Here is a 21,696-nt window from a genome sequence, read left to right on the forward strand (position 1 = left end):
TAAGGTCATTTCCATGTAAAATGACCCATGAGCACCAAATGAAAGCAATCTTTTTTGGGAAAGAAAGGCCTAGATATGTTTTTCCATTGAAAGTAAAAGACTCAACAACAATACTTAATAACGGGACACATAGAAATAGTGCACATAGAACAGATTTACCGCTTCTTAGACTTGCTTTCAATGAGAATTACAGATCTATAACTGACATTTCTATGTGAATTTTTGGTCGGGTTGCCCATATAGTTAAATATTGCCACTTTTTTTAATAGGATATGATAGTGCTAAGTCTGTGTCAGTTCCTCTTTTTAAAGTCTCCTTTAAAAGCTCAAACAGTCCAAACGGCTTTAAGATTATCTGGAAGGGCGTTCCATAGGTGTGGTATGTGGGAGGTAGACATGATCCCCCATTGTGCGTTGCCTGGTCCTGGGGGCATGAAGCGGTTTGGCGTGGTTTGAAAGTAGGGTGCATGTAGTAGTCAGAAACCACAGTTGCAGTAATATACGCTATTGTACTGTATTTAACTATATGTTACTGTAATGTACTGCACTCTACTACTGTGCTGTACTCTGATGCCCAAACTTGTGAAACATAGACATCTATGATTGGTACAGATTTTGTCTTGTTTGGGGGTGGAGCTCATTAGAATAATAGCCAGTGTGTAGAATAATACCCAAGCATGAGGATATTACATTTTTCTACCTTTGTGTACCTATTCAGGATATCACCATGAAGAGAATGACATTCAAACACTGAACAATAATATAAATGCAACAATTTAAAAGTTTTTACTGAGTGACAGTTCATATAAGGAAATCAGCCAATTGAAATAAATTCATTAGGCCCTAATTGATGGGTTTTCACATGACTGGGAATACAGATATGCATCTGGTCGCAGATACCTTAAAACATAAAAGGTGCGTGGATCAGAAAACCAGTCAGTGTCTGGTGTGTGAGCACCGTTTGCCTCATGCAGCGCGACACATCTCCTTCACATAGAGTTGATCAGGCTGTTCATTGTGGCCTGTGGAATGTTGTCCCACTCCTTTTCAATGACTGTGCGAAGTTTCCGGATATTGGCGGGAACTGGAACATGCTGTTGTACTTGTCTATTCAGAGCATCCCAAACATGCTCAATGGGTAACATGTCGGGTGAGTATGCAGGCCATGGAAGAGCTGGAACATTTTCAGCTTCCAGGAATTGTGTACAGATACGTGCGACATGGGCCGTGCATTATCATGTTGAATTAGGTGATGGCGGCAGATGAATGGCACAACAAGGGGCCTCAATCTCATCACCGTATCTCTGTGCATTCAAATTGACATAGAAAAAAATGCTATTTTTTTTATCCGTAGCTTATGCCTGCCCATACCATAACCCCACCGCCACCATTGGGCACACTGTTCACGACTTTGACATCAGCAAATCCGTAAAGAGCACACTTCTCCAGAATGCCAGTGTTCTCTGTTGGCCATTCCTACAGTCAGCATGCCAATTCCACGCTCCCTCGAAACGTGAGGCATCTGTGGCATTGTGCCGTGTGACAAAACGGTACATTTTACAGTCACCCTTTTTATTGTCCCCAGCACAAGGTGCACCTGTGTAATGATCATGCTGTTTAATCAGCTTCTTGATATGCCACACCTGGTCAGGTGGATGGATTATCTTGGCAAAGGAGAAATGCTCACTAACAGGGATGTAACAGATATTTGTGCATGAAATAAGATTTTTGTGGACATGGAAGATTTCTGGCATCTTTTATTCAAGCTCATGACAAATGGGATCAACACTTTACATGTAGCGTTTGATATTTTTGTTGAGTGTAATTATGCTTTTCTGTATAATACAGATCAAGGACCCATGATGTCATTATGTTATCTTCATTCTGTTTCTGGGTGTTGATGCACTTCACTTACTGTAGTTTAAAATAATATTTTTTGTTGTTGTTTTTTTCTTAACTCAAGGTGTCATGTCATAGCTGATGCCCCATTCTTTCAGCAGACATCTTTGAATCTTAGTTCGGAGTAGATATTTCAGTTTTAGAAAAACGTGGTCACCTAAGAAATGGAGGGAGATTGGTAACGGTAAATGACCGTACCAAACTTTGCGTCTGCACTTTTCCTCAAGTAAATGTGTTTTAGTGACGTCTGCATATACAGTGCATTCAGAAATGATTCAGACCCCTTGACTTTGTCCACGTTTTGTTACGTTACAGCCTTATTCTAAAATGGATTAAATAAAATAAAAAATACTCATCAACCCACAACCCCATAATGTTAAAGCAAAAACTGATTTTTAGATAGTTTTGCACATTTTATTTAAAATGAATAACAATACCTTATTTACACAGGTATTCAGACTCTTTGCTATGAGACTTGAAATAAAGCTCAGGTGCATCCCGTTTTCACTGATCATACTTGAGATTGATTGACTGGAGTCCACGTGGTAAATTCAATTGGTTGGACATGATTTGGAAAGGCACACACCTGTCTATATAAGGTTCCACAGTTGACAGTGAATGTCAGAGCAAAAACCAATTCATGAGGTCAAAGGAATTGTCCGTAGAGCTCCGAGACAGGATTGTGTCGTGGCACAAATCTGAGGAAGGGTACCAAACATGCCTGCATAATTCAAGGTTGCCAAGAACACAGTGGCCTCTGGGATTCTTAAATGGAAGAAGTTCGGAACCACCAAGACTCTTCTTAGAGCTGGCCGCCCGGCCAAACTGAGCAATCGGGGGAGAAGGGCCTTGGGCAGGAAGGTGACCAAGAACCTGATGGTCACTCAGACAGAGCTCCAGAGTTCCTCTGGTGGAGTGCTGCAGAGATGGTTGTCCTTCTGGAAGGTTCTCCCATGTCCACAATCAGGCCTTTATGGTAGAGTGGCCACTCCTCAGTAAAAGGCACATGACAGCCTGCTTGGAGTTTGCTAAAAGCCACCTAAAGACTCTGACCATGAGAAACAAGATTCTCTAGTCCGATGAAACCAATTTAACTCTTTGGCCTGAATGCCACATCTTGAGGAAACCTGGCACCATCCCTACAGATGGTGGTGGCAACATCATCATGCTGTGAGGATGTTTTTCAGCGACAGGGACTGGGAGACTAGTCAGGATCGAGGGAAAGATGAACGGAGCAAAGTACAGAGAGAGCGTTGACAAAAACTAGAGGTCGACCGATTAGGATTTTTCAACGACGATACCGATACCGATTATTGGAGGACCAAAAAAAGCCGATACCGATTAATCGGATGATTTATTTTTTATTACATATATATATTTGTAATTATGACAATTACAACAATACTGAATGAACAATGAACACTTTTATTTTAACTTAATATAATACATCAATAAAATCAGTTTAGTCTCAAATAAATAATTGAACATGTTCAATTTGGTTTAAATTATGCGAAAACAAAGTGTTGGAGAAGAAAGTAAAAGTGCCATGTAAAAAAGCTAACGTTTAACTTCCTTGCTCCGAACATGAGAACATATGAAAGCTGGTGGTTCCTTTTAACATGAGTCTTCAATATTTCCAGGTAAGAAGTTTTAGGTTGTAGTTATTATACGACTATTTCTCTCTATACCATTTGTATTTCATATACCTTTTGACTATTAGATGTTCCAATAGGTACTTTAGTATTGCCAGCCTAATCTCGGGAGTTGATAGGCTTGAAGTCCTAAACAGCGCAATGCTTGAAGCATTGCGAAGAGCTGCTGGCAAACGCAGGAAAGTGCTGTTTGAATGAATGCTTACGAGTCTGCTGCTGCCTACCACCGCTCAGACTGTGCTATCAAATCATAGACTTAATTATAATGTAATAAACACACACAAATACGAGCCTTAGGTCATTAATATGGTAAAATCTGGAAGCTATCATTTCGAAAACAAAACGTTTATTCTTTCAGTGAAATACGGAACCGTTCCGTATTTTATCTAACGGGTGGCATCCCTAAGTCTAAATATTGATGTTACATTGCACAACCTTCAATGTTATGTCATAATTATGTAAAATTATGTGTTTGCTCAGAAAACCAGGTGTTTTAATCTGTGTATGCTTATTTCGTATGCTTATTTCGATTCAATCCAGCAACCTTTCGGATACTGGCCAACACTCTAACCACTAGGCTACCTGCCAGGCTGAGTGGCCCAGCCAGAGCCTGGACTTGAACCCAATCGAACATCTCTGGAGAGACCTGAAAATAGCTGTGCAGCAACGCTTCCCATCCAACCTGACAGAGCTTGAGAGGTTCTGCAGAGAAGAATGGGAGAAACTCTCCAAATACAGGTGTGCCAACCTTGTAGTGTCATACCCAAGAAGACTCAAGGCTGTAATCGCTGCCAAAGGTGCTTTAATAAAGTACTGAGTAAAGGGTCTGAATACTTATGTAAATGTGAAATATCAGTTTTCTAAAATCCTGTTTTGCTTAGTCATTATGGGGTATTGTGTGTAGATTGAGGGGGGGGGGGGGGGGGATCATTTTATAAATTTTTGAATAAGCCTGTAACATACAAAATTTGGAAAAAGTCAAGGTGTCTGAATTATTTCCGAATGCTCTGTAGGTGTATGTTTGTTCAACTTTTGAATCAGAAGTTTTTGCTTGGCATATACTTTTACACTTTAAAAATAAGTTATCGTGGAATTGCCCCTTACACATGTATTTGTGCGTGCACGCTCACAGAATATTAAGTGCGCACACACAAAAATAACATTTTGCAAGTAGGGATGGCAGGTGAGGATCCATTTCTAACTGGAAGCTTGTTTAAGGTACTTTTACCTTCCAAATTATTACCTACTTGGGGATCTTTTATTTTAATTTGTTTACCTAGTGAATTTAAACTCCGAGCACAGAGACACTGATATGTTGTCAACGAAGTCTCGAAAGCTGGAATTATGATTTATTTAAAGCAATCACAAGGACATCTAGATAGATAGCGCAGATGACACTGGCCCCAACCCATTACACACACACACACACACACACACCACCTTCACCACTGACCCCTCTTTACCACTGATCCCTCTTTACCTTCCCCCACCATCTTACTGCCCCATAACCTATCGCTCAGAGTTGTTATAGCTATTACATGACCGTGGATAAGAGAAGGTGGATGTTCATAGCCATTCTTTAATATAGCGGCCGACACATCCCTTATCTTGCCCGGGTCCAGGCCAGGCCCAGGGCTTGCGGGCCTCTGCTTAAGGATGACTTGGCCCGGCGTTATCGATCGGCCTGTCATCTCGCTACCACTTAGCTAATGATGTCAGTGTTATCCAGCCGGGAAAAGGGCCATAAAACCACAAGCGCCGCCACCCAGAAGATGGATGGGGCGCTCCCAGGACAGGAGTCATGAGCCGCTCGACTACGACCGCTTCACACGGTCTCTCTTCTCTCTCTCGTCTCTTTCCTATCCCTGTCCCCTTTCTCCCCTCTTGCCCTCGCGCTTTAGTGTCTCTCAGACCAACCTGTGCAAAAGTCTCTTCTTTGTTGTTGATATGGCCAAGAAGACATTTTGAATGATCGCTGTGAGATGCCAATGTCGTGCCAACAAGCAACACATTCAGTCACATCAAATCCATTATTACCCCAAGGAAGTTACCCCAAAAGGCCTATGCTTTAGGCTAGCTGTGGTTTTGGGGAGGTGATGTGGATCATCAATCAAGGGCAAATCATCTTTCGGCATCCTGATTCCCCAGGATGCAGCAGGACTCCCAGGATCCAATGCTTTTACATCACAGTTAATTTCCTTTTGTAGTTTAGAGGTATTTGAGCTCTACCATTTTGTAACAGCCCTGTGAAAACTGAAGAAATGGTGACTTGGATGATAAGAGCAAGAAAGACATTACATTATCGAGTAGATACTAGGTCAAAGACTAAAGGCAGATAAGGGCAGGACCATTTATTGCAAGTGGTTCATCATTGGAGTTCAACCCCATGCCAGGGAGGGCACCTAGTTGAACTACAGCTCACATATAGACATTGGGTACAGTTACATGCACACAATAATGCGATTTATTGTGGATAGTCAGATGAATATAATAGCTAGGTCGATTTTTAAGATGTTTACGTGCTTTGCAAGAAGAACGATTTCATCCTGTTTACATGGACACATCTGAAATCACACTACTTGATGGCACTCAAAATAAATGTTCTACCACAGCGACCATGTTATTTAAGGGGGACCAATTTGTTTCTGAGTTCGGACATATTTCAATGTGAACTATTTCTAAGATGCATACTTTCAGTTTTTCAGACCTCATTTCACTTGCGCAAAAGAGGCTGGAGCTCCGATTTTTAAAGGGGTTACATGTCCTAATAATTTGTAAGCTTGCTCAGAAAACCAGGTGTGTTAATCTGTGTATGCTTATTTAGATTTTGACCTTATGCTGATTAAATGGCGCCGACGGATAGGGCTCTGGAGTATTTAGTTTTTTAATGTGTTATTTCTTACATTATTAGCTCAGGACATTTTTTTGTTTGTTATTATATACAGCCGGGAAGAACTTTTGGATATCAGAGCGGCGGTAACTCACCAGCATTACGACCAGGAATACAACTTTCCCAAATCGGATCATTTGTTCGTACCCCCCAGGGCAATTGAACTGATTCCAGAGGCTGTTCCAAAATACCGCCAGTGGAAAAAAGGTACTCGTAGGGGACTTTTAGTCTGACTCAGGAGGCTCCCAACCACCCACCGATTCCGAGTATATTACTCGCTACTGTTCAGTCTCTGGACAATAAAGTTGACGAGCTCAGGGCGAGGATTTCCTTCCAAAGAGACATCAGGGATTGTAACACACTCTGTTTCACGGAGACATCTCTCTCGGGATATACTGTCCCCGTCCATACAGCCAGCTAGGTTCTCAGTTCATCGCGCAGACAGAAATAAAGAACTCTCGGGGAAGAAGAAGAAAGGCAGGGGTGTATGTTTCATGCTTATCTACTCATAGATTGTGGTAACATACAGGAATTCAAGTCCTTTTGATCACCCGACCTAGAATACCTCATAATCAAATGCCGACCGTATTACCTCCCCAAGAGAGTTCTCGTCGGTTATAGTCACAGCCGTGTATATTCCCCCTCAAGCCGATACCACAATGGCCCTCAAAGAATTTTACTGTACTTCATGCAAACTGGAAACCACATATCCTGAGGCTGCATTTATTGTAGCTGGGGATTTTAACAAAGCAAATTTGAGGAAAACATTACCGAAGTACCCGTGCTAAGGACTATTCAACACTGGTCTGACCAATCGGAATCCACGCTTCGATTGTTTTGATTACCCGGACTGGTATATGTTCAGGATAGCCTCCGCGAACAATGTAAACTCAGTCATTGTATCAGTGTATTCGTCTATCAGGAAGTGTATAGGAGATGTTGTACCCACTTTGACTATTAAAATCTACCAGAAACCCTGGCTTGATAGCAGCATTCATGCAAAACTGAAAGCACAAACCATCACATTTAACCATGGCAAGGTGACTGGGAATATGGCCGAATACAAACAGTGTAGTTATTTCCTCTGTAAGGCAATCAAACACAAACAGGAGAAATGTCAGTATAGAGACAAAGTGGAGTCACAATTCAACGGCTCAGACACAAGACATATGTGGCAGGATCTACAGACCGTCACGGACTACAAAGGGAAAACCAGCCATGTCGCGGACACCGTCTTGCTTCCGGACAAGCTAAACACCTTCGCCCACTTTGAGGACAGCACCGTGCCACCGACGCAGCCCGCTACCAAGGACTGTGGACTCTCCTTCTCCGTGTTAACCCTCGAAGGGCTGCTGGCCCAGACAGCATCCCTAGCCGCGCCCTCAGAGCATACACAGACCAGATGGCTGGAGCGTTTACGGACATATTCAATCTCTCCCTATCCCAGTCTGCTGTCCCTACACACTTCAAGATGTCCACCATTTGTTCCTGTACCCAAGAATGCAAAGGTAACTGAACTAAATGACTCTTGCCCCGTAGCACTCACTTCTGTCATCATGAAGTGCTTTGAGAGACTAGTCAAGGACCATATCACCTCTACCTTACCTGACACCCTAGGCCCACTTCAATTTGCTTACCGCCCCAATAGATCCACAGACGATGCAATCATCATCGCACTGCACACTGGCCTGTCCAATCTGGACAAGAGAAATACCTATAAGAATGCTGTTCATTGACTATAGCTCAGAATTCAACACCATAGTACCATTGACCATAGCTCATCATTAAGTTTGAGGCTCTGGGTCTGAACCCCGCCCTGTGCAACTTGGTCCTGGACTTCCTGACGGGCCGCCCCCAGGTGGTGAAGGTAGGAAATAACACCTCCACTTTGCTGATCCTCAACCCTGGGGCCCCACAAGGATGCGTTCTCAGCCCCTTGCTGTACTCCTTGTTCACCCATGACTGCGTGGCCACGAATGCCTCCAACTCAGTCATCAAGTTTGCAGATGACACAACAGTAGTAGGACTGATTTACCAACAATGATGAGACAGCCTACAGGGAGGAGGTGAGGGCCCTGGGAGTGTGGTGCCAGGAAAATAACCTCTCACCCAACGTCAACAAAACAAAGGTGCTGATTGTGGACTTCAGGGAGCACCCCCCCTATCCGCAGTGGAGAAGGTGGAAAGCTTCAAGTTCCTCGGCGTGCACATCACTGACAAACTGAAATGGTCCACCCACACAGACCAGTGTGGTGAAGAAAGCGCAACAGCGCCTCTTCAACCTCAGGAGGCTGAAGAAATTTGGCTTGGTGCCTAAAACCCTCACAAACTTTTACAGATGTACAATCGACAGCATCCTGTCAGGCTGTATCAACGCCTAGTACGGCAACTGCACCGCCCACAACTGCAGGGCTCTCCAGAGGGTGGTGCGGTCTGCCCAACGCATCACCGGGGGTAAACTACCTTCCCTCCAGGACACCTGCAGCACCCAATTTCACAGGAATGCCAAAAAGATCATCAAGGACAACAACCACCTGAGCCACTGCCTGATCACCCCGCTATCATCCAGAAGGCGGTCAGTACAGGTGCATCAAAGCGGGGACCGAGAGACTGAAAAACAGCTTCGATCTCAAGGCCATCAGACTGTTAAATAGCCATCACTAGCACATTAGCGGCTGCTGCCCTAATATACATAGACTTGAAACACTAGTCACTTTAATAATGTTTACATCTTTTGCATTACTCGTGTGTGTGTGTGTGTGTGTGTGTGTATACTGTATTCTATTCTACTGTATCTTAGTCTATGCCGCTCTGACATTGCTCGTCCAAAGATGCATATATTCTTAATTCCATTCCTTTACTTTAGATTGTGTGTGTTAGATATTACTGCACTGTTGGAGCTAGAACACAATCCTTTTGCTACACCCACAATAACATCTGCTAAACACGTGTACGTGACAAATACAACCTGATTTTGATAAGCAGAATAAGGAGTTAACTCCGTACTCAGTCTACTGACATAATCAGTTTATTGAATTATTAGTGTGCATGGAAACGTACTCGTTGTCTAGTTCAAAGAAGGAAAATGACCAGAATTCCATGTTGACTCTATTTGAGGTTCTTTTCCACCATGTTGATTTGTCATGTACTGTATGTCATAAGTCATGGAGATGAAAGGGGGAAACATGGTTGAAGAATGAAAACATTTCTGTGAGGCGGTTGTTTTGAAATGTGGAGGGAGCTGCTCAGAGTGCTAGCAAGATTCCGCACCGTGGCTTGGATTAGTCGCGGCCGGGCAGGGGAACACAATGGAGGCCTCGTCACCCAATCGGGTAAAAGGCGGTTCAGAATGCTGTCCGTCTGGTTGGGATGTGCTAGGCCCTGTTCTATTCCACTGTGACTGACTGGTTTGACGATGGGAGGGTGTGACGACGAGAGCGGGAGGTGGAGAGATGAGGCTCTCTTTAATCTGCATGGGGGTGTTGACACAAACGTGTCTAGTTTGTGACGTTGCTTTGTGTGTAGGACAGTTGTCTGTTTGTGTGGAGGTTTTTATGGTCGTGCTTTCTGTGACTAGCCTGCCCTTGAACCAGAGATTGCCTGAATTATACATTAGTCCACATACACTCAGTTTTACACTTCTATGATGGTTTGATAAATGAGGGCCATTGAGTGCAAATAGTTACATACTCATGCTATGTCATCTCTACATCCTATAGTGCCCTGTACCTCTAAGTCCCACTATGTTGCCATAGTTGCGCAGTTTCTGGAAAATTGTGCAATGCTGAGCATACACGCATCCAATTTATGGACCACTGAGCCCAATAACACATCCATGGGGCCTCTCCCCGCCATCCCTGGGGGTCAGAGTTTGAAGGAGATAGTCCTCATGGTCCGGGATGTAATTCCGGAATAAGGGCGGGAAGTGGAGGGGGAGGAGCGGCCTCGCTGTTGCTCAGTTTGTCAGGTTTGGGCTGCACTCTAAAGGTGTTGGCATGCTTCAGTTCGGCTGGCGGGTAGCCGAAGTCGGCTAGGCGAACCCAACGAGTGTGCTCGCATACACTCTTAAAAGACATTCACTTGAAAAATGAAAAAAAAGCAGCAATAGTACTTTGTCCATTTTGAGACGCCATAGCCTCAAAATAGTCATAATTAATCTAACTCAAGAAATCTGTCTTTAATGTTGATGTTTTTGCAGAGGAGATCTTAGCCGTGCAATTTTACAGTAGATGGTGCAGTATTTCTAAATGGGGAAAATGCATGAAAACGAGTCGTCTGTCTATGAATGACAACAGGCTTTACTGAATAATCCCTACTGTTGACCAATCACCGACGAAGGGACGTTGACTTCAGCTAAATATGGTGTGCCTGAACAACCCCCCCAAAAATACTAAATAAAAACTCCAGTCCAAAACGAACGGAAACTGCAAAATGTCATCATAATATATGCCCACACTCTACCAAACTGTTTTGGCTGAAGTGTGTGTGTAGTGATGTTTGGCGTAATGAGCATTGGCATTTTGTGCAAGACCCTCTGGTTCTTACTGGGATCCTATGACCTCTAAACCCTGACCACTATGGCCCAGAGGTGCAGTGATGACTAAAGGCCACGGCAAATAATAAAAAATGAAGGGCAAGTACACTATTTGTTCTTAGTTGAGGGTTCGAGTTAGTAAATGTTAGCAATGGGGACGAGGTTCAGATATGCCTTGAAAAGCATGCTTAGGAAGTGCCGGCCGTGTCTCACTTCTACGACGACATTTCTCCGCTTCCAGGACTGCACAGCTAGGTCTGCCTGTTTGTTATTTTATCATCTATTTTCTGTTGAGTTGTTTTGGAGGGTGGGGGGTGTTGTTTTGCATGCTGCAGGGGATGTTGATGGCTCAGACTGCTGTAGGAGGCTGTGGGGCGATACTCTAGGGGCTGGCTGGCTGATGTACTGTGGTAAATAATGCAATGTAATCACAGCTGGAGCACGGTGACAGTTTCCTGCAGCGCGTGTGGAGAGATCTACAGAAAGTGAGAGAGCGGCGAGGGAGAGTGACTGACTGGGAGGTAGTTCGAGTGAACGGAGGGATGCTTTGAAAGCTTGCGGGGCAGGACACAAACTGATAAAGGGCGAGGGAGGGAAGGAACGAGAGGGGAACTGATTCTACATGACAGACCTTCAGATCTCACACACGCACATACACGCTCATCATCATCATCATCAGTGTGTTGAATCTTGGGGCGGAAAACATAGCAATAATAGCGCTGTGTCAAATCCTATCTCCTGGATGTGTTTGTTAAGAGGTCTCCCAAATTCAGCTCATAAAGACAAGGCGGAGGACAAGTGAGGGATGGGGTTTTGTCGTCTTATCTGGCGCCAGATCGGGACTGATGGGCTTCAGCAGAATGGCTTAAGTGAATTACTGTTCCAGCAATGAGCAAATCCCTCCTATCAGATATGATCTTTCTCTATCCCCTCCATGTCCCTCTTTCTCTTTACTACATCCATCAGCCTCTGACACCATCTCTACCTCACTCCTTTCTTCTCCTCTCTAGTTTTTCTCGATCTCATTCGCTCTCATTCCCACCTCACCTTGTTTTATTTCTACCTTTTTCTAGGTGGGCCTGTGTGGTGTAAGTTTTTGTCTCGTTCAGCCAAATATCTCTCTGGGATATTTTCTTCTCTTCTCTCCATGGCGGGAAACGCTTCCATGTGGGAGGTTGAAATGGAGCGTCCCGGATTAAGTTCTGTGGATTTATACAGTCTACTCGTCAGTCATACTAACTCTTGTCTTCTAATCCGATCAGTGAATGTTGAACTACGGTTTTAGGGATACTTCGGGATTTTTGGCAGTGAGGCCCTTTATCAACTTCACCAGAGTCAGATGAACTAGTGGATACTATTTTTAGCATGTTGGTAGATAGACTTCCAGTCATTGCGCTAAGGGTAATGCTAGTTAGCATTGGATAGCGAAACTACTTATAACTTTCTTCATACTGGACAGCGACATAAACATGGTATCCACAAGTTCCTCTGACTCTGGGGAAGTAGATAAAGGGCCAAAATCCCGAAATATCCTTATTAATAGGACAGACCCGTTTCTGAGGCTGTAGCAATCTTGCCTGGCCCAGTGGTGTGTAATCACATTGATGATGTAACATCCTGTCTCGGTGATGGAGGTAGTACTTGTGTTTAGGTAAGGGGGAGTGTGTGTGTGTGTGCGTGTGCATGTTTTAACTTCCTAGCTGGCCTGAAGGAGCTCTGGCATGGCAAACACGCTGAAGCGAGACCCCCTGATGTCTGAACAGTGCCTTCAAACGGCGATGGCCACAAAGCTGCCACGGCTCCAGGGTGAAATATGGTGGCTGACGTCAGCCATCCAACCACGCTGGGCTGCTGTTCCCTCTGCGCTTTTAACCGCCACCAACCAGCTAATTACAGGTAGCACCGACCGAACTCCCTAGTGACACGTTCTGCGTCTCATAACGACACAAACTGCATGCACCTCCGGTGTCAAAGGTTAACAACCACCTTTTTGTCAATGGAATGGGGTGCGACATTAAATGGGTGGTTGTATCTTTTGGGGGTGAGTAGTAGCCTCAGCCTTGGTTGTCAAATATGACATTATAAAGAAGATGCTATTATGAAGACCGTTATTGGTAAGAGGGAGGTTGCTAGGGACGATCCGCCATGTTGCGCACATCCACGCCTCCTGTTGTCTCGTAGAAGTGTCTGCCCTCTCCGATGCCAACGCCTCTGCATGAAGCTAATCTCCTTGGCATATAAAGGACACGCAGAATGAATTTGTGTAGTTTGCCACTGGAAGAAAAGGAAGAAATCTTTTGAACAGGTTGACAGATAAGGCTCTTCTCCTTTCTGTGTGGCGGTTTTAAGCCACGTTAAGCTGCTTAATTAGTCATAATCTACAGGCCCCAGGCTGAGGCTGAACTAATGAAGTTAAGACGCAAATTCCATCCCACCATCACCGCCGGTGTTGCTGCCCGCCCACCGCCTGGAGTTGGACATGACTGGAGGAGAGATGGAGAGACTCGTCCCCCAGAAGGAGGGAGGGAGGGAGACGAGGGAGGGGGGACAGCACAAGGGGTTAGAATGCATAGGTGGAGAGAGGGGATGATTTGGTTCAGAGAAGGTCATGGATTTTGATAGGATAGTTGTCCTATTGGAGGACTATTTAAGGACCACACCAAGCCTTGTGTGATCATTTCAGTTAGGATCAATTTACACTGTTTGCAAAGCCCACTGTATGTGATTAAACATGTTTTTGTGTTGGTCTGTGCGTGTATTAGGAGTGATGTGTGTACTGTATAGGTCGTTAACCCTTAGTGTGTTGTGAGTGATCCTGCCCTGGGGCTGTGGCTGCCCTGCTCTCCCCTCCCCCCATGGTAGAAGTGCTTCTCCTGTTAGTGACACACTTCCTGCCTTTCCCATCTGACCCTCAGGCTGCCCTGGCCCTGCCCACTGATGTGTCTGTCCGTCCTATTCCCCTTTCACCTCTGACCCCGGGGCTGCTCTCCTCTCTCTCTCTCTCTCTCTCTCTCTCTCTCTCTCTCTCTCTCTCTCTCTCTCTCGGCCCACTGTAGGCCTAAGTAGGTCTCAGTCCATAGTCCCCGCTCTCCCGTCCCCCACTGTGTATCATAAGGGCTATAGTTTACTGTCCCTCTCTCAACGCTTGCTATAGCAAAGAGGCTACATCCCAACATCCCAAATGGTCAATGATGGAACAGACGGGAAATGTAGGCTGGAGGATTGGCCAAAATGTACTGTAGGTCTGGGCTTTCCTCATCCTTCGTTCCCTCTTCCCCTACAAACCATGATTGTCTTAGAAATGATCATTACAAGCTCTGCAGCAACAGTGTGTTTTATTCTATAGTGTTTTGTAACTTAGCTGTTATTCTTTTAAACTGCGGTCACTTTGTTTCAGAGGAGTGGCCTCTGCTCGCTCCAAACATGCATTAGCTGTCTGAGAGAGATTTCAGTCATCCATTGTTGAGTTTCATCAGAATGAATGCAGCGCTTTGGTGGAGAAATGACCTCGCACTTCTTTTTTGAGGCCCTTTTTCTTTTCTTTTTTTCCCCCTTCTCTACCTATCCGTCTTCCTCTCCTCTTTCTCCCCCGTCTCCCATGCACCACCTATCCAACTCTCTCTCTCTCTCTCTCTCTCTCTCTCTCTCTCTCTCTCTCTGTCTTTCCACCTCCCTCTCGCTCCCCTTCTCTCTTTCTCGCCCTCGTCTTAAGGACGGAGACCATTCCCACGGCTCCACAGTATCACATAACCACTCAGTGAAGCACAGGGTATTGTGGTCTTACTTGATTAGAGTCATTACTGTGTGTGACGCTGGAGGCCGCTTTGTTTTGCTGCTGAACGTGCCGCTCCACCGAGAGGATAGAAGGAGAGCAATGACCTCTACTTCTGTGGAGGGGGAAGATAGCTCTGTGTGTTTAGAAATGCTTAGGTGGACAAAAGCCGTATCTTCCACAAACACAGCACCTGGTAGCCTGCCTCCTTCCCTTCTATTCATTGACTTCGGTGGGCTTGTGCGTGTGTCAGACGAAAGGCACATGTGCAATTGCTTTGAAAAGGAGAGCACACCCTTCATCTCTTATTACGTTAGTGTTCCTTTTTTACAGAACACGCGAACACATGCGCACACACACGCTGAATCCCTGCAGTGCAGCACTTTAAAACATGCATGGGGAGGTTTCGTGGCAAAAACAGAAAGAAAAGACTACAAAATATGATTTATTGTTACGTACACCGGATATGTGCAGTGAAATGTCGTTTTTGCAGGTTCACCCGTAGTATTTTGGCGCCCCTGAAACAAATTAGGGTTAAGTGCCTTGCTCGGAGACATCGTTCGATTTTTCACCTTGTCGGCTCGGGTATTCGAACCAGAAACCTTTCGGATACTGGCCCAACGGTCTAACCGCTAGGCTACCTGCTGCCCTTAACCTTTGGAGGGAGGGGCCAGGTCTGTGCAGTACTTCCTCTGTGTGGTGAGAAATACCAGCATCACATTAGCATGTTACTCTGTTAATATCATCCACACAGTTAAACACCACACGCACTGTCTGCTCAGGACGCATTGGACATACATACAGGCATATAGACTATTGGGTGACCTAGAGCGACCGAAAGTTAACTTTCAGAGGGCTTTTGGAAGACCTTACTATGCACACACCATCTGTACCTCCACCAATCCCATCAGACAACTCCGGGTTAACAAAATCCCTGTCAAAAATACACACACACTACGAAGGAAAGCGTTGTTTACACTCACAAAGCCATCCACGCTACTATTGACCGCTAATCTCTGGCTAACCCAACCAATATTTTAACTGTCCATCAGTCTTCTGTTTGTCTGTGCCCCTGCTCACAAGTCCAGTTCATATCAGGGGAAGTGAGACACCAGGGTCAGGTTGACAGTTGGTAGGGTAAAGTATAGTGAGTGCTATTGGCTAGACTGAGAAGTTAAAGCAGTGGTACAGAGTGTCTCAGGGTGCTCCCAGGACCTCATTGGTGTTACAAAGGTGTATTTTGGAGAAAGTAGGGAGATTACCCTTTTGATCTCACTCCCCCCCTTTTAATTCCCTTTCTCTCTTCCCTTTCCCTTCATCCTGTCTCCTAGTTCCTTCCCCCTCTCCTTTTTTTGTAATTTCCCCCCTCTTTTTAGTCCTCCATCTCATTTTTTACTGTCTCTCGCGTCCTTGTACAGTCAGATAGGGGAGAGAACATGCACACACACAGAAGGCTGAAATAAAGAAGCCCCCTTATCTTCCCCACCAGAGTCTCAGTTAATGCACTCGCATACAAATGAACATGTCCCCGCCCCCCCCCACGCAAACATGCGCCACACACACGCCCCTCTGCTCTATCTCTGTGGTTGCAAACGCACACACAGGCTGTGCCTTGTGCTTGTGTGTGCTGTATGCTGTGCTTGTGTGTGCTGTATGCTAAGCTCTGTGTGTGCTGTATGCTAAGCTCTGTGCTTGTGTGTGTGCTGTATGCTAAGCTGTGTGTGTGTGTTCCCAGTACACTGACTCCTGTCACTGTGAGGGAATGTACTGTCTCCAGGGCCAGACAAGGTGATGGATGGGAGGGTTTGTCACAGTAGTCGGGTCCAGAGCAAGTGCGGTCCGCTTGTTTGGGCATTCATGTCTTTAAAGTGTGATATGTTTCTGGGGGGAGTTTCTTTTGGCAAATATGAACTGTGTGAGAATGTTAGCACGCTTCTGTGTGAGGGTTTGTGCCTTCACACGCCGCCTTGCGTGTGTGCTCGCGCCGAGGGTGTCTGACGTCCCCATTTTTTTGTTTTGTCGCAGTCACACCTATGGTAGCATGTGATGACCTGTGGGCCACACCCACTGGATCAGATCAATGCTCTGTTCATTTGGACGAGTGATGTAGGCAGAGATGATGGGGGGGGGGGGGGGAGAGATGGACCCCGGTCTCTCTCGCGCTCGCTCTCACGTCTTGGAGTGAAGGAACCTTTTTTTAAAAAGGGCTGTCGTGGCAAATGACACTGTCTACACACACATTGAGAAAAGGTAGTATGAACACATTTACCCTACGATGTGAAATGTGAGCAGCGTCTGTTTTTAGCTGTCCTTTTTTACAGCTGTTTGAGACGCTTGTATTCTAGTCCCATTAGGACTACTTCAAGAGAGGAGGAGGAAACTCCTGTTTCTGTAGTCTCCCTCTTCTATGTAGATCACTCTGGATCAGCCTACGAAAGGAATGTTTCTCAACACTTTGGAACTGTGGCTAAGAGTCTGGCCTATCTGTATGCTTGTTTGTGTCTCCCTTTGTCGGACTGTAACCTGTGTCTTTTGGGTTGGTCCTGCCTGTGTGTAAGCTGTCATTGCACTCTAGGAACCTGTCTGACTGTGTCCTGTAGGAACCTGTATGTTGTTATCCTGTCTGTGGGCTATATTTTTAATTATTTAACCCGGCAAGTCAGTTAAGAACAAATTCTTATTTACAATGACGGCCTACCATGGCCAAACCCGGACGACGCTGGGCCAATTGTGCGCCGCCCTATGGGACTCCCAATCACGGCCGGATGTGATACAGACTGGATTCGAACCAGGTACTGCAGTGACGCCTCTTGCACTGAGATGCAGTGTCTTAGACCGCTGTGCCACTCTGGAGCCCATGGAAGCCTGTCTGTCTGTTAGCTGTCAGTGGGCTGTAGGAATCTGTCTAAGTCTGGTGTAGGACGCAACGTTCACAGGCCTGTTCCAGGGGCCTCTCTCATGCCATTAGCGGAGCTCACTGGAGACTTCCAGATTTTCTCTGTTTTACCATAGTATGTGTGTTTGGGGGGGTTTAATGTAACAAGGGTCAGGTGTAACAGGTAGGCCCACATTATATTCACAGTACATGATCCTTGGTTGGCTGAGTGCCAGTGGCAAAATTCAAGACATTCAAGATAGCCTAATGTTTGTGATGGGTAACCCTCAGCCTATTTATTTATAGCTGCTATGCTGCATCAGATGGCCCACTTCAGGTGATAATGCTTATTGCTGAATAGCACACCTGATAATATGGACCAATATGTTATTGGGCTCATTTCTGAAGGGGGGGATTTATATTTTTAGATCTCAGCATCATTTTATTTTCATTCATTTTGGAGTAGAATGGCCTTTTTATCACCAGAACGTTCTCACAGTCATGCTCCTCCCCAATATTCTAGCATCTAAATGGGACTCTAACTGTGTGTAGACATGTGGCTTGATGAGGTGCATGGCACACACAGACTGGCTGATGGCTATTGAGAGTAATTTACTGCTGAAATAAACATGGGCACAGGAGGAAATGTATAGGTTCCCTACATGCTGGATATGTATTGCCATAAGGCAATATTTTCTTTCCATTTAGTTTCTTGCCTCAGTTGTTCTGTTGGTCCAGATATATACTTTCTTTAGTCAAAATGTTTGGTTTTATTTAGCCTAGCTCTTTCACTTCTTTCTATTGTTCCTAGCTGTTTTTCTCAGGCTAAGTGGCTCCCTTGGAGAACTCAACACTAGAGGAGTGGCCCTCCTGGGATGTTGGCCAGCCACACTGCTGGTTACCACACCATTTACCATAGCCAGTAAAACATAGTTGGACAATTCTAGGAACATTTGAGATAGCATATGAGAACATTTCACTGCGTAGGCAAGTGACGTTGTTAGAATGGGTGTAGTAACTGGTTTTTGGTCTCTAGAGAAGACTTCCATTGGCCTCTCACCACTCTCTTTTTTTTTTTTTTGTCTTTCACCCAGTTCCTTTTGAAAACCTTCTTTCCTCCTTCCCTCTTCTCTCATTCATAGCATTTCGTCTCCAGAGTGCAGTGGGAGCAAAGGTTTTAATTTGTTTATTTGTTTCTATCCGGACCTTTTTTCCTCCGAGTAGATTTTATCACGTTTGCTTGTTTTCTTCCCCCTCCTACAGCTGGCGTTATGAATGAACCCGCTCAAGGTCGTTTGGTCAGTGTTCCTGTCAAGTCTTACGGAGAGCTTGCACGTATTTTCCTTATCTCCGAGAAAAATCCAGAAGTTGTTGACTCTTCAACCCAACACCCCCCCCTCCGCTCCCTCTGTTCTCGAATCCCCATGGAGACAGGAGAGAGGGAGAGGCTTAAGTCCCCTACCGCGGAGCAGACACCCGCAGCGTAATCCTTATTTTCCACCACATGACAATCACAATAATGACCTTAGCCAGGGCTCATTGATGGAGAGAACAAGACAAGGGCAGGCAGTTGGAGGGTGTGCGTGTGCGTGAGGTGGTTTTTGACAGCCCTTTGGCGTCTCCTATATCTGAGCCCCTGGATTAGAGCGCTTATAGGTGGAGACCCCAGATGTTTGTGTTAGAGGTGTGCTCTAACTAAGGTGACGTCACATCAGTGATGGAGTATCTGTGTGGTCTTCCATTACTGGCTGCAGAGGATGCCGTTATCTGTGTTTGTTTGGTTAGTCGAGTACAGGATAGTAAAAACCTCCTAGGCCATCCAACGACAACATTTATTTTCCATTCCAGAAGCCTTTTGATGTCATAGGGCTTGTAGGCTCTGCTTAATTGGTCGGTAATTCGAGGCGAGAACCCTGGTAAGTGAGGTAGCGGGGAGCAGCGGTGCCAGTCATGAGGCACAGACTGGGGTTTGAGGAGGGGGGGTTGGCATTTGCATGCTGCCTCTAAGCAAACAAATTCAACAGGTGGGGTTCTAAACCACACGGATCAACACAATCAAGGCAGCTGTAAAATAATGTTTTAAACGCCGTTTCCCCTCCCCTCCCCCTTCTGTCCTCTGAGACTGGCGTTTGAGGACAGGCCAGACTGAGCCTTGAGGACAGGCCAGACTGAGCCTTCTTGGCTGGGTGGTGGTGGTGCTGACTGCGCTTCACTGGTTTAACGCCCCCCCCTTCCTCTTCTGCTCCATAGCACCCCTTGGCAGAGGAGTGTGGTTTTTGCACAGGCAATGTAGAACTGTTTCACGGGAGCTGGTGGCCTCCAACTGCCATGGTCATGAGGGGAGGGGATAGAGGTGATCTTTGATTTGGGCCTGGTAATTGTACAATTCACACATGAGGTGTTCATATAGCCTGGTCCCAGATCGGTTTGTGTTTTTGCCTACTCCATTATAATTCGCAAGCCAAACATGGCGTGACAATTTCATAAGGAGTTGGCAAGAGAGCAGAAACAGTCTGGCACCCAGGCTAGTGTTAGTCCCTGACATGTCCGCTGCCTACTAGTCCATAACAGTGAGAACCTCCCTTAACACCTTCACCCAACCCCACACCAGAGATGACCCTTAACCCCCAGCGAGCAACATTCCTCTGAGAGTGTTGTGGGTAGGGGCTGGGCAGTGGACAGATCTAAGTAAATTTCAGCCCTGGACCGGCAGGCAGGCAGGCGGAGAAGGCAGGAAGCAGGGCAGAGGCAGAGCTCTAATGGCCGTGCTCCCCCTCTGTCTGGAGGCTCATTTAAAATGGATGAGCAAGCGTAACCCTCCAACCTCTGGACTGCTGTCTGCCCCAGGGCCTGTCAGCTTCCTCCCGTATCTGCTCACACTGGAGGGAGGTCAGACCGCAAAATAAACGTGCACGCGCACACAAACACATATACTGGACAGCGAGTTAGGCTGCAGGAGAAACACACATGGGGTCTCCTCATTCTGGGTTTCAAGCGTAGCTGTTGCAGGTCTAGTTTGTTTTACAGAACTGAAAAGAGGATGCCATTTTAGCGAGGGGTTATTAAAGCAGGTAAATAGGCTGTTTATCAGTTTGCCTTTTTAGTTCCTCCTGCATGAATCACACAGGGGAGAGGGGAAAAGAGAGAGCTGGGGGGGGGGGGTGCATCTGCAGCCATCTGCCTTTGCACCAAGAGTTGGTTACTGTGGCAACAAGTAAAAAAGTAATTATGTCTAATTGACACTATTGCAGGTTCAGGTGTTTTCAATTGTGTCATTTGCTTTTCTCACTGCAGAGTGACTCATCGTCTTCTTTGGCCGCTCTCCGTAAATACTTTCTCTCTTTTTCCCCCTCATTCCTCGCTTTCTGTGCATGGCGTGTATCTTTTGGCAGCGCAGAGTGATTCAGGGCGTGGGTCCCTCTCTTCTCTGTCGGTGAGGTCCCCGCCCCACTGCCTCTGCTGTGTTATTCATCAGAAGGAGAGGGTGCGAGAAAGGAGAGCGAGAACGGTTACACATGTCCCTGGGTCAGGGGTTTTCCTCCACGTTGAGGCTTTCGAAGTGCATGAGCCCTAAGTAGCCCTGTGTGCCATTAGCCAAGCACAAATGCTAAGTGTTTACCTGAAGCCCGTGTTAACCCTCGTCCTCCCATGCTCCCTTTCTCTCCTCCTCACTTTGTCTTCCTCTTCCTCATTTTGTCTTCCTCTGTGTTTTGTCGGCTTTCCTTTATGCATCCCTTGCTCTCTTTTCCTCTCATCTCTTGCCCTCTGTCCTCCTCTGTGTGTCCGGTAAATCATGTATTGGGCCTGCCCTGGCTGTGTATCAGAAAGCTTTTAAAAGCTCGGTGTTGTGGACCAGTTTTATTACTCCATCAGCTGGCTCTATTAGTCCTGTATGGAGTTGAGATTGGAGTGGAAGTGGTGCATCTATTGCTTCCCGTTCCATTGACAGCAAAAGGTAACACAGGGTGGCAGTTGTCCAGGCAACCATGTTGACGCCCGTAGCTCTTACATACAAAAAAAAAAAACATTGGATATGAAAACAGACACACACACACACACACACACAACCCCCTAT

The 21,696-nt window shown here is 45.8% G+C and overlaps 1 protein-coding gene across 2 annotated transcripts in view; it reads left to right on the plus strand.

Moving 5' to 3' along the window:
• Positions 1-21,696, plus strand: part of arhgap35a (Rho GTPase activating protein 35a) — a 103,572-nt gene that overhangs the window by 16,479 nt on the left and 65,397 nt on the right. The gene's annotated exons all lie outside the window — the stretch shown is intronic.

This window comes from Salmo salar, chromosome 09, assembly GCF_965601325.2.
Source record: "Salmo salar chromosome 09, fSalSal1, whole genome shotgun sequence".
In the NCBI taxonomy this organism is placed as follows: Eukaryota; Metazoa; Chordata; class Actinopteri; order Salmoniformes; family Salmonidae; genus Salmo; species Salmo salar.